Here is a 15,160-nt window from a genome sequence, read left to right as displayed (position 1 = left end):
GTATCGGTAATGCAACCCCTGTAACACCGCAAATCCATTTACACCCATGTCTTATTTTACTTGGGTGCTTTATATAAGTATACATCGTATATACGTCTTAATTACTTAAATTTTAAGACTATTTTGTTTATATAATTCTAATCAAGGTGTATTTAATAAGGTGTAAGTGACAATCATATGGTTTTAAACTTTTTTCTTTATTGTTTGTAAAGTAAATTGTCAAAAACATTTTCAATATTATATTTCGATTTCATGAATGGTCTTTAAATGTATGATTTTTTAATAATAAAAATTCAAGAAAACTACATTCGCAGAGGCGGACGGAAAGGAAACCTAGGCTTAAATCAGTTATAACACCGTTCACCGATTAGTCCACATATTTATTGTTATGTATGGAAATCTGTCAATTCATAAAATCGAGGAGATTATGTTAGCCTATATTGGAATCGGCCCCTTAGTGCTTGTCACAATCCTCGGCAGAGGTTAAATACGACTAAGGAAAGATTTTATACGGTCAACACAATTTCCATGATTTAGTCTTTGATCGGGGATTTATGTCCCTTTAATTTTCTTTAAGAAGGCTGCATGTGGGCAACTTAAAATTAATCACGACCAGGTCGTAAACTTTATTTTTCACTGACCTAAAACCGCCAATAACCCAAGAATACACAAATTCATTAATTATTCCTCAAAGAATAGTTCTTGGCAAAAATAAATTAATAATTGTTTTTGTTTATTTTTGTCAAAAACTTATTGTCAGCATGACAATTTAATTTCTATAACAACAATGTTGTTTTTGTAAAATATTTGTTGTTGTATCTGATGCATACACCTTATTAAATACACCTTGATTCTAATCAAAATTGTATATTCGAACTTCTTTATCGATGAGCAAGAAAAACATTTTGGGTTTGTTCCCGTATGATCTGTTCAGGCACTGCAAGAATATACTAGATTTTACTATTTTCTTCAATATCATAAAGGGAAATTCGTTATCGTAGTAAAAACAGGAAAATACCACTATTTTAAATATATCACAATTTTTGAGGATTTCGATGATTATAGTCATATTTATAAGCTTTGTGGCTATAAGTTGGCATATCCAAACAATATTGTAAAAAAAGGGACTAGTGTAAATTATTGTTGACATAAAAAATATTGGACACTACACCACCGCCGTGTGTGTATGTATAAGTAAGTGCTGAACTCAAAATGGAAGCTTAAATCCAATAAAAAGCTTAAAAGCTTTTTTTCTTTCTTCTAACCATAGCCATCCATCGCTATGAAGTCAATGAGTTTTGCCATTTGTGGCACATGATCATCATTATCATCTGCGTCGCCGTTGTTCGTGGCAATAAAGGGTGAAAATGACATTTGAGACTTTTCAATGAAAACTTAAAAAATGGAAAAAAATCACTAAATTAGCTCTGCCGCCAACGCTGCCGATTGCAATAATAGATAAAAACCATTTTGAATGGAAAATTGAATTTAATCTCATCAACACAGGCAACAGACAGTCTAATGTTTTCAATTCAACATTTCCAAGGCAATAAATAGATGCTAGTCAAATCAAATGAATATCTTGAATTATTTATTTGCTGGGAGAAAAAATGAATATCTTCAAATATCTCATCCGGGTAGATGATATAAATATTTTATGTTAAAATAATGCGGCTGCAATACAAACATGAAACATATTCATGAAAAATATAGGAATGCGTATTTAAAAAGGGAAATATGACAATTATCGAGATAAATTGTATTTGTCTTTATAACGCAGAATTTTGATAAAATGCAAAGATATTGAAGCATGACGAAATACTAATTAAAATACTTAAAATTGCTAAACAAAACCTAGATCCTATTTATAATTTCAAATAAGCATCTTCATGGAGCCTATCAAATACTAAAGCAATACAGATTTAAGTTTATTGTTTGTGATCTGAAGCAGTTTAACAAAATATACCTTATACTTGAATTGAATTGAATTTTATCACGTTTGACCAGTTTATTGATTTAATATTTTTGCACATAACCTTTGTATAGGTACATAATGTTAATTTGCAATTGCTTAACCAATATCTAGCGATAATTGATTTGTGCGTTAACTTGTGTCGAGTCACATTCTTGCTTTTTTATCGTTGTTGCTTGTTAACCATTGCGTATTGGGGTTTTCCATGTTAATTATACGCCATGCTGAACAATTCTTAGCGAAACAAATACCAACACATTTTTCATCACTTTCAGTTTTAAAACAGACTTCAATGGTATTTTAAAGTCTCATTCCCATCAAATATTGAGTGTGTTTTTTTCTATTAAATATCCGAATTTAATATTTTCACAAAATATGGATAATTAATAGTTTGTTTGGTTAGATACTTTGATTTAGGTTTTCATGGAACAGTTCGTTGCAATCATTTTTCCTCACTGTGTGTTCGTTGTGTATAGGTATGCCACAGCTGCAACTAACAACCGCTAGCCAAATGTCTGGGCTGGCGAATAAAATTTGGTCGTTACTTTGCGAAAAAAATGAAGTGCCTTTGGCATAAGGTCAGCAGCGTTATTAAAGCTTTGCAAAATCATCCATAAACCACAGTTTATGTAACATTTTTGCGGTTTTAGAAAGAGGTACAAGGAAAACACAAAACTTACTCATAATTGAAATATGCATTTTATTAAAGCAACTATTTTGTTATAAAGCAAATCAAATTACCAAAACCCCATATATATGTATGTATTTATTATATATTGTCATTAATTTGTTTATTGCTGTTATTGTAATCTCAAGTTCTGTTTGAAAATCAGTATTAACATTGATTTTTAAAGTATAAAATCACACGATTTGAATATACCAATACAAATGAGCTTAACAACTACAAATATACACATTTGTTTTGTCCCCGAAAAATGTGTAAGGTTCATAAAGAACGCTTTACAATCCAGCTAAATGACTGCAGTTTGAGGTCAATGACTGTGATACTTACATCGCCAGAAATACCTTCAAACCATCAAAGCGAAACGAATAACCATTAACTTTTCTTTTTTTCTGTTAATTTTGTTTATAAAACACGCTTTTCCCAACCATGCACGATGCACACGTGAATTGCAAAAAATGAAAACAACAACAGCAAAATGCGAGAAAAACGAAATAGAAAAGAAAATCAGCATATTTCCTCGTCAACCGAAAATTTACTTTTCTCGTTACTCAAAAAATATAAGGCGAGCTTAATAAACGAAGTATACTATTTTCTATTTCATCGCAGTGTTGCACTTGCGTCTTTTAGATGCTGAAATGACGATGGTTTATTATTGTTTGCATTCAGTCAGCGTTAAAACTAAAAAAATTGCACTACTTTAGGCGTGTTAAGCACATTTGTTAATCAGGTAGTGTGAAGTCTCTGCCTATGAGAGAGCCGAAAAAAAAAGATTTTTTTTATAAAAACAACAAACTGGGATTCAGTCTGACTATTTAAAAAAAAAAGAATAATAATAATAACATTAATTTATTTAATCTGAGAAGAACACATCAAATAGTCAGCTATGTTCTACTTTAATCCTTCCTCTGATTTCCACTCCATAAAAGGCAGTTCAGTTCTTCTTAACGTACACCATATGAGGAATAATATATTTAATGATACTTTATGAATGATTTTATTTTAAAATTATTTTCCTTTCAAGTAGCGTATTCATACAGTTCAAAACATACCTACCTTTGATATTATTAACTCAAAGTCTTAACAATTATATTTATATTGCGTGCTTTTCGACGTTGCGGGTGGAAATGAAGCAGCAGCAAGACGTCGTTGGTGTTGGAGGTTTTTTTCGTGCTGTAAACTTCAGTTCCGTAACTTCTGTATAATTGCACATTGTGGTGCTGTATTCATTGGATCCATAAAAGCTGAACCTAAACCATCCATAGACGAGTTTTCTTAACATGGTAAACAACAAACATGCGACACTAACAACTCTTTCGAAAGGGAAGTAACCAAGTAGATCACGAACATATATGAGCTGGTATATTGTGGCATGTTGTCGTGTCATTATCACTTGGGATGTAGCCACATAAACAAAAAGACCAAAACATCACGGAAAAAACGTCTGAATATTCCCTTGAGATCAAATTAAAAATGAAATAACCTTCACAAATTGTTACCTTTTCACTCTTCGCCTCTCATTGTTCGATCGGCGTGTGGCATATAAACCTCAGCGCCACAGTTCATCGCAACAAGATCACATTTTTGCACTTGATTGCTAAAATTTTGAATGATCCATCTTCAAGTAACTTAGCTTAGATTATTTTACTTAAATGTGTTGATTATTTACTTAAATATTTAACATCTGCCTATTTGCAGTGCTGTCATATTTCATTGTTCGGCTGCATGATCCAATATGGCTCTGTTATTTTTATTACACAAAATTATTCCCATCCACATAGCATCCAGATTGGTTATTACATATGGCGCTCTGTTACAACCAAATCTGCGTGATTGGTATTCATTAATAAAATTCTATGTAGTTAGGAGCTTCGTATGAAAATTCAGAAACTTAGCTAACGATTGGGTCAACAAACATTATAAACATACAAACCCACATTTGATTATATTATTTACATCAAGAAAATGCCAAATTTTTCCTTCTGGGTGCCTGCATTTTTCCTAATTCACTTTCTAATTTCCATTGCAACCGCCATAAATCGATCGGTCATGTTTTTGCCATCTATTTTCGTTTTTTTCTCTCGTAAATTCAATTTAGTTATTTTGTGCCATGTTCAAACTGGTACTGATGGCACTCCACGGTATTTGGTGATGACAATTCAAGTGATGCTACAAAACAATTACGTGTTTCAACGGGGGGAAGCGGAGCATACTTGTTCATCGTGCCGGTATAGAAAAAAACACATGTAGATGAATATTTGAATTGTGTTGCTTACAAACAAACAAGAATAATAAAAACAAAAAATAATTTCCACATTCATAGATACAGCTTTAATCTTTAAACAGATATTCACAGATATTCGATTTTAAAGCAGTGTTATCCCGCCATTCTTGGAAAAGGATTGCTTGGTATTATTTTAATATTACATTAGACAATTTTATTTATGAGGGTGACTATTTTAGAACTCGAAAATATTTACTAACTTTTGGTCTGTTCCCGTACTGCAAGAATCTACTACTTTTTACTACGATAACGAATTTTCCTTTATGTTATCGAAGAAAATAGTAAAATCTAGTAGATTCTTGCAGTACGGGAACAGACCATTTGTCAGACAGGATATGAAAAAAGACTTGTACCTTTACATATGTTATTGTTTTTTAATCCATCTTTATGATTACCGCTTATTGGAACATATAAACCAAAAATTCGCACGGAATTAAAAATAGTACCTTTTATAATCTGATCTTTGATTTTTTGTTAAAAAAAAAGTAAAAACGACGTAATTTTCGACCTGGCGGACAGTAGCAGTAATCGTTTGAGACCGTCATAATTGGAGAGTTATGCCATGAGAATTTTTGGTTGGAAGATTTGACAATGGGAACTCAAAGTACCAAATTACAGCCAATTCGTTTAAAAAGTCCAAAAATCCCCAAAATACCCATTTTCAATGCCAAACACCCTAAGAGTAGTTAGAGTATATGTGCAGCATTTCAAAGACATAATTCGACATAGCATTTTATTCTGATTAAGAATATGGGGTCTCAGTTTTCGAGGTGTTGCAAACGGAATGTCAAATTGGATATACACTCCACCTTATCATCCGCCATAAGGTGGAGTATATAATAAAAAAGATAATTACTGTTTGATTAAGGCTACTTTAACGAATAACTCTCTAGATTTTGTTTCTATATATCCATTTCCTGAGAACTGGATAACTCTAAATATGTGTTTAATCCCTAATGCTTGTCCTCTCCTGAAGTTCAATAATTAAAAAAAATGCATTATTTTTTGAAGTTTATTAATTTGTATTGTATTTATGATAGATAAAATTTGAGTTATGAATGAAAAGCAAGCTATTGTGACCATGGGAATACATCAAACAGTAAGCTAACTTTGGGATATGACTTTGCTATTCCACAAGTGTTCGGTGCCCTTTGACATGTCTTGTAATAATTTAATTAACATCGTTATTATTGCAAACTTATGCATAATGACCATAATAAAACAAACATCAGCGGATGAAGGAATGGGCATTGCATGCTGATAAAAAATGTTAGGGATGACAATCCTAAACCTTATTAAAGTTGGAATTTTTATGAAATAGTAGTGGATTTTTGTAAATTGTTACATAAATGGAGGTAGATATAAAACTAAAACCAGGTTATTTTGAATATATATATTTGTAAATATTAGTCTCATTCAATATATCCCATATGTTTGTAACAACAAAAACAATTAAAATATATAGATTTATGGAAATAATATTTAATTTTTTTGCCGATTTTATTTTAATGGAAAGGAAAGCAATTATTCCATTTATCCCTTTACAGAGTAGTTTAGAGTATAGTATAGTCTTTCCATACTGGATTTTTCAATCTTGATTTGACATCCCTAAAAATATCGAATTCGGTCATTGCGTTTTTTGGGAAGATAATTTCAAACGGAAGAAATGGTATCTAGCAGTAGGTAGTTTTACGTAGCAAATGAGTGGATAGATATTAGTGTAATAGAGATACGAAATATGAAACAATAAGAAAGTAAGGGAAGATAAATGCTAAAAGAAAAAAAACAACATCAAACAGCCATAAGGAAGAGATTTATGTTGCACAATAAACAATAAAAAATAACATCATTAATAGAGATGATGGTGGAAGTCAGTGATGGGGCAGCAGCAACAAATGCACACAAAATAATGTTAACGAACTTCATTAAAAAGTCATAAAACCACACAATTTTCGCAGATTAATCAAGCCAACAAATTAAACGCCAACGCTTTCAATTCACCATGTTACATTATATTTGCCAAATAAAATATGAAAATTGGAATTCTCATGTCAATTCATGGTTAAAAAATTGGTTCAGAAAAAAATACTATATTTTGTCATCGTCAGCAGATTTGGGAATATAACAAAAACAAATGTCAAACATTTCACATTTCAAAATGGTGTTATATTTTTTCTGGTTTCCTATATATTGTAAAGCTTAAATTGTATTATCGTTATTTTCGCACAAATTGCCTCAAAAATTTTTTCTATGAATACGTATTCTCAAAAATTCTTTCTTTTTGTATGCTACACACATAAATAACAATTGCATCTTAAAACGTATTTTTCGCTATAACGAATGGGCCTGCCAATACATAATTTGTTATACCGGGCGTTGACTCTATACGTAAAAAGTTGTGTTTTATGGTATTTTCAAATGTTATGATTTCTTCCCAAAATAAAATAGGCTTCTCCTTTTTTCTTGCTGAACCTGACATTACAGCTGATATTTTTTTGTAAAGGTTTCCAGTGTCAAGGGGAAACACATAAGAGGACCTTCAGACATGGCATGTTAAGTTGGCTTTATGTTTTTAACAATGTCCCAGCAGGAAAACTGGGTACGCATACAATTCGAAATAGTTTTTTTATGTTCCCCCGTATTAAGTTTACTCAATCTGCCGGCTAAGTTTGAGACAGCAAATATTTCTCCATAGAAATTCCAGCATTTTCATATGTGTTACACATATTGGTGACAATGGATCAATTAGAGAAAAGATGTGGAAGCGATAGAAATATAAATCTGCTCGGTTTTCATTCATGTTTTTTTTTAATTTATATATAAATATTAAGTTTTTAAAACATTTTTTTTTATAATTTGTATGTAGTACTTAACATTGCGAATCATGGGAGTTTTTCTCTCTCTCATTGATAAATTGACAGTATGTTCGGAAATGTACGTTCAATTTTATGCCATGTTCTGACGGGCATCCGAACATTCGCTTTCAGAATTACGTACATGAATTAACCCGTTCATACAACACTATTCATAATTCATATCATTAGAGTTTTTTATTTCAAACTTTTTGTTTCTTGTTTTACACCAAATATGTTTTTTAGTGAATTACATAGGGATCTAAATAGAAAAAATAATTCTCTTTCTCCTGATATATAAATATCTATTTACTTTTCATTCATGTTTTCCATTTTTTCTGATTTTTTTTTAATACATTTTTATATTTTCTCATTTCAAATGTCAAATACTGTCACATATAAAAATTTGGAGAATTTTTTGTTTGAGTTGCCCCACATTTGTTTCTGGTTTTGTACGCTAATTAGAACCAAGGGAAAAGAAATGCATATTGCATTATGTAGAAAACAAAATTTACATCCTGCTGCATATATAAACACTATACAATTTTTTACTTTTCATTCATGTTTATTGGTTATTCAGAGAGTGATTCGAATTGAAATACAAAAGTCGGTGTTCGCTCAGACAATTTTGTATGGGGAACTAAGTAATTCCTTCATAATTAAGGGTCGAACAACGAATGAGAGAGCGAATAACGCTCGTCTGGACATGGCATTACTTCAAATGATAATAAATCAAAATTATCGATAAATATTGGCCAATATTTATAATTTGGTCTGTTCCCGTACAGCAAGAATCTGCTACTTTTTACTACGATAACAAATTTCCCTTTATGATATCGAAGAAAATAGTAAAATCGAGTAGATTCTTGCAGTACGGGAACAGACCAAATTGTTATTTGAATAAAAAATTAAAATGTAAGCATAAATGTCATGCATAAATGTATTTACAAATAATAAGCAAATCTTTTTGTTTTGGTACATGCATGTAAATTTGTCCTTTTGTGAACGAAAAGTACGCTTGTTACAAAATTAAAAATAGCGCAACTCTAATTACTCTCAATTTACTAATGAGAGAGAAAGAACTCACATGACACGTGACCATGATTCGTAATGTTAAGTGGGCCTATGATTTGTTCACTTTTTTTTATTAAATGACGTTGACACTAATTTCACTTACAACAACAAATATCCATTGGTCTGTACCTGTTCAGCAAGAATCTACTACTTTTTTACTAAGAATTTTCCTCTATGATATCGAAGAAAATAGAAAAATCTAGTAGATTCTTGCAGTATGGGAACAGACCACATGTGGTTGTTCTATCCTTTATTGTACAACAACATTTGCTGTTACCTTATATTATTAGGTGTGTCAGGTTACTTTTCCAGTAACATTTATTCAGTATGTTCTAGTTCAGAGAGTAACCCTTTTTAACTCTCTTTTGCGATAATACTGAGAAAAGTTAACAGACAACTGGTCTGTTCCCCTACTGAAAGAATCTACTCGATTTTACTATTTTCTTCGATATCATAAAGGAAAATTTGTTATCTTAGTAAAATGTAGTAGATTCTTGCAGTACGGGAACAGACCAAACATTTAGTAAGATTTAGCAAGTAAACAGCTAATTCAAGAAAACATTTGATTTGCGCCAAAATAAACAACAAACAAAGGACGAACACAATTATTTGTATTGCATTTAATAATAAAAATAATGGTATGTTCCCGTACTGCAAGAATCTACTACTTTTTACTACGATAACGAATTTTCCTTTATGTTATCGAAGAAAATAGTAAAATATAGTAGATTCTTGCAGTACGGGAACAAACCATAAAATGAATAGTAAAATAAAATAAATTGATTTTGTGTGTTCCCCGGGAACATTTAAGTTTCCTGCATCAATACATTGCCCTCTATCTGGAACTTTCTGTAATTTTTATACAACTTTACTTCAAATTGAACTTTGCAAATTAAAAAAAATGTTTTGAATAATTTTTGTGTTTGGTCATAAAACATCTGATCCAAAAATGATGAGTTTGCAAAATCTTACTGCATAAAATTCTTTCAGTAAACTCCAGTAAGTTTGTTGTTGTTCAACTGTCAAACTTGCTCTCTCTTGACTCTCTTTTATTTATTTATTTTATTTTTGTGTAAACAGACAACATTTAGTAACATTTGGTAACAATTGTTACCAAATATCGAGTAAACAGACAGAGCTATTATTGGTCTGTTATCGCATGGTACAATAATACAAGCTAGGGCAGCTTGAGTTGAATTACAAAAAAGCAACTATGTGGATGGTGGCTTCTTCTGCCAAATGTAAAATAAATATACGCAACAAGTGGTTGTGTTGTGTTTATTTGTGTTTTCAACACATAACTAAAAACGCGAAAAATAAGTGGAAGTTATGATTTCTTTCCAGAATCCAGTAGAGAATACCATGAAATATTTGTTTCATCCATATCAAAGAAATTACTTCCAAACGCTTTAAAAACATTATTTTCATTTCAATTAATTTTGAATATATTTCAATTTATTTTGAATTTATTTAACATAGTATACAAGACAATACACATACACACACATAATATATATTTTGATTTGATTGAACAAGCTACCTTGAGAAAAATTTAATCAGTTAGTAGCTGCATTCTTTCTGCAACAACAAAAAATTGTACATTCTTTCTGGAACAGACCATATATCGTGCGATCACATAAACAGAGGTTGACTCAAACTACTATTTAAAAGTGATAGTGTGTACACAACTATAGTGAAAAACAAAACACAACTATTGTGATTTTTATAGACGTCTGAATATATTCGTCGGCGATGTATACTTTTCTATTGCCAACGCCGTCAAATGAATGCGTCGAGTCATACTTTGTTTTAGGGATACGTAGTCGAGATTAAAAGTGGAATTTTCGACTAATACAAACTCGACGAAAAAATTTATTTTTTAATATAAATTGTTGTCATGAGACAAAAATAATTTTCTGGAATATGTTGTTTTTGGGAAATGTATGTTATTTGACAATAAACAAAGACGAATATCGAAAGTCGATCTTTAGAAGTCGATTTTGGGATTTTCTAAAAGATAACAAGTCGACTTCAATTTTCCATGATCCAATAATCGATTACTGACTGTCCAACAACCATAAATATTTTTGTGGTTGCCTGATGAATAACAAACATGTGAGGCCACGCTATCAAACAAGCAAAATTTGGGCAAGAGTGCCATTCAAATATGCTAGTGTGTTTTTACAGCTCGGGTGAAATCATCTGGCCTTATCGGACGTCCAATTTATTGGGCCATGGACTTTTCAATACAGAAAGTCGATTAGTCGAAAGTCGATTTACTTATCCCTACTTTGTTCCGGAAAGAAAAGCTGAAGTGTAATATTTTTCACGTCAAATTAAAGCCTATTTTTAAAATATGCTGACCAAATTGTCAAGTAAAAGTGAAACTTGGTAGAAGCTCAGACCGTGTGATGTGATGGTTTTACGATTACGATGATTTAAAGCCTGAAAATTACATTTTTTTCAAAGCGTGCTGAATGATTTGTAATAGCACACGCACACACACAATCGTACATCAATCCAATCAACTGCATTCTTCATATTTTTTCATTGGTTCTTTATGTGTGAGTGCAAAATAAAAATCGACAAACTTTTAATTTTGTGGTGAAGATGGATTCTAATCGATGATTAAAGCGCATCGATGAAGTGAAGTAAACTAAAATCATTGTTATTACATAAATTATTGTTTGGTGAAGCGCCAAAGTAATGGAGGAAGCAACTATTGCGGCGGAGGAGACGGTGGCTATAGCGACAAGGTCGAATATGGCAAATAATGGAAAGAATGACATCAAAGTCTCCGAGGAGGGTGTTGCTAAGTTAACATTTAGCTTTCTGGACGATATGCAAGGTGGTGATAGCAGTCTGGAACCGGGCGAAGTAAAGACACCACCCCCAGGTTCAAGCCCTGCTTCCACAAAGGATTCAACGCCAATGCGAACAACGAAAAACGAGCCCCCCGCAAAACAGTTAAAAAAGGAAGCCTTGACAAAAACAAAAAAAACTGTGTCACAAATGGAGGCGGAGGCATGTGAGGAAAAGGTTCGTTTAATATTGGAATTAGATGCCAAACGAAAACGAGAGGAGAAGCTATTGAACGAGAAAAATCGACTGATGGAAGACGATAAAGGGGAGAAAAATAAGAAATCCAAAGAGGATCGTAAAAAAGCAAAAAAACACAAAAAAGGTAAGTGGTTTATTGGAAGTAGATACATTTTATTGACTGTTTTTCCGTATAGCTAAAAAGGCAAAGAAAGATTCCAAGAATTCCGATAGCGAAGGCAGTGAAGGTCGTAAAGTTCTGCCGAAGAAATTCAAATCATCGGCGTCCGACGACAGTGAGGGATTGTGTTCTTCAGGTGATGAGGACAACGAAAAATATGGTGAAAAAGTTTCGTCGGTTGTTGTTGCTGCTTCGAACGCTTCCTCGAATAGATTTACACCACATACAGTGCACCCACCACATCCATCTCATATACCGCCCGAGGCATTCATGGGTTATCGTGGTTTGAATCCTTTTATGCGTGGAGGTCGCATGGACTTTACGCATGGACGTGGGGGATTTATTCCACGTGGTAGAGGCGTTATGCGAGGGGGACGTATGCCTTTTCCAGGATTTCGACCGCCATTTTTTAATAGTGGAGGAGGGGGCTGCGGCATATCTGGTCCTTTGGCACGTCATCATGGTCCACAACATAGACAACATCATCATACACCGCCACCCAACCGCGGACATTCACCAATACTGCCACCATCAACAAATTTGTTGTAAGTACAACTGTTGTTAAAATATTGTTAAGCATGTAATGTAACATGGCAAAGCAACAACAAAAGCGTTTCGATATTTTTTTCGTTTCATTCTTAAAATAAAATTAAGTAATTTTTTACTGATTCAATATCTTTTTTCAGATGGACAAAATGTAAACCTACAATTTCGTATGCATTTAAATACAATAAAGAAACCAAAGGTAATGAAAAATCTAAGTTCGACAACAAACAAAGCAAAGAATCAACAAAGAGTGATGAAGAAAATTGGGATGATGACGACAACTGTCCTGCTGCCGAAGCCCATGACACTGAAAAAGCAAACACAAACAAAGAAGCTAAAAAGTCCTCTTCAAATGATAAAAACAAGAAAAAGAAAAAAATGAAAGACGATAAGAAACGCAAAAGGAAATCACCATCAACAGTAACAAAATCGTCCAAAAAGAAAAAGTCAAAGAAGTCAAGCAGACGTAAAATAGAGAAAATACGAAAGTCCTATGGAAAATCTCGAAAATCCTCAGAAGAATCCGAAAATTCTTCCGATAATCACAAAGAATCACAAAATCTGGATGAGTATATTCCAAATGAAGAAGAAATTCGCGACACAGTGCAGAACATGAAAGTGGAGAAATTGGAAACAGTCACTGAAATAAAAATTGAAGATATCACATTGAAAGTGAAGCCTCTTATAATCAAACAAGAACCGGTGGATGAAGATCAGACAGTCGGATCTGAAAAGAAAGAGAAAACATACGACATGTTTGCAGATTCTCCTCCAGCTTGTCCGCAATCAAAAAAAGTTGCCGACGATGCTTCTCTATGTTTAGCTAAAGAAGATCATTCAATAAAACTTGAAAATAAAAATTCGAATGAATTGAAGGCTCGTACTGATACTGTTGAGAAACAAAGTACTGCTGATATTGGCATTATAACTCCTCCATTACCAACTCAGAGTCAAGTAAAAACAAAAAAATCGCCGACAGCTTTGCACGATGCCAAGGAGATTCAGAAACGTATCGACAAAATATTACAGCAGGACGACATCAAATTGGAGGCCATCGAAGCAGCTAAACAGAAATTAATGCTCAAAACTCAGAAATATCAAAGTGCAAAGGATAAACTAAATCAAAATTCTGCGAATTTAAAAGAATCGAAGGAGGACGATAAGCAGGAAGGTAAAACCTCCACCGATAGCTCCACAAAAAACACTGATGATGATATCAAATCTCAGCATAAAAACGCTGCAAGTAAGGACAAACTTTCAAAATACAATGATAAACGTCGAGACACTTCGAAACAAAAATATGATACATCTGTGAAGAGCAGTAAATGTAAGGAAGATCCCCAGTCCGTGGCGAATAAAGACAAATGCTACGATCACAAAGATAGCGATTCGAAGATTTCCAATGATAAATCGCGTCATAAGGATGATTATCACTCAAAATATTCTCGCAATCCATTCAAACGTTCTCCTTCTCGTGATTGTCCGTCAAAGAGTAAATCTGATAGGCATAGGCGATCCCGTACGAAAGATCGAGATAGCTCTTCTAAGCATAGATATTCTTCCGACAACAGGAGAGATGATAATTCTGGAAAATTATCAACCGTTCGACGACGTAGTAACAGCAGTGGCGGGTCCAGCTTTCTAAATCGTTCAAAATCAAGCGACAGATCAGACAGTAGAAGCACTAACGTTAGTATTAATACTAAAGACAAATCATACAAAGAAAATAATGTGTCGTCCGATAATAAATCTGTATCTAAACAGCAAAAATCCACAAACCCAAAGCATGAGAAGAATACAGATACTAAATTGAAAGCGAGAGACAAAGACAAAAAAATTGAACCTAATTTAAAATCGTTGACTCCACCTCCGATGACTACAGAAGATACCACAGAAAATAACCAGAAAGCTCAGAAGAAATCAGAAGAGAAAACTGCTAGAATGAGACCACTCTCATTCTCTCGTAACGAATTTCTTTCTCCTACCGCGGAGGCGAGTTCGGATTTAAATGAAGACTCCCAAGACTACTCTTCGCCTCCGACAAAGTCTCCCAGCGATAAGGGAAATAGCCCGGACACAGACGACTATATGGATAATTGGGAAAATGAGGAAGATGTTGATTTGGATTTAAATGCTCCAGAAGATAGCTCAACACCAAAACGTGTATCACCCGATTTAATGGAAGAGGACTCCTTTGTTACAAAGTTTGTAAATCCGTCGCCACCAAATAATTTAAAAACCGAACTCGTCGCAGAAGTTTGCAGTTCAGTTCACCCTACAACCCCACCTTTAGAATTTCTAAATACAGCGACTGTAGCTCAAGCATCCACTGTGTCAAAATATGAGACTCAGCCAGAAAATCTCGAACCTACAACTCAGAAAAACCAGCTATTTGGCATGCAAGAGTTATATAATCAGTTTATAAAAAGTGTCGAAGCTTCTGGCGTCGATATGAAGAATGTAGCAACTGACGGCAATACCCCCAAAAAAGAAAATGAAGTAGAAGAACAAATGACATCAAAGAGTAGCG

This window comes from Musca vetustissima, unplaced genomic scaffold (assembly GCF_032173495.1).
Source record: "Musca vetustissima isolate MV318-11 ecotype Yass unplaced genomic scaffold, APGP_CSIRO_Mvet_v1 utg31629, whole genome shotgun sequence".
NCBI lineage: Eukaryota > Metazoa > Arthropoda > Insecta > Diptera > Muscidae > Musca > Musca vetustissima.
The sequence above is the reverse complement of the archived record's forward strand: the minus strand, read 5'-3'. Positions refer to the sequence as shown.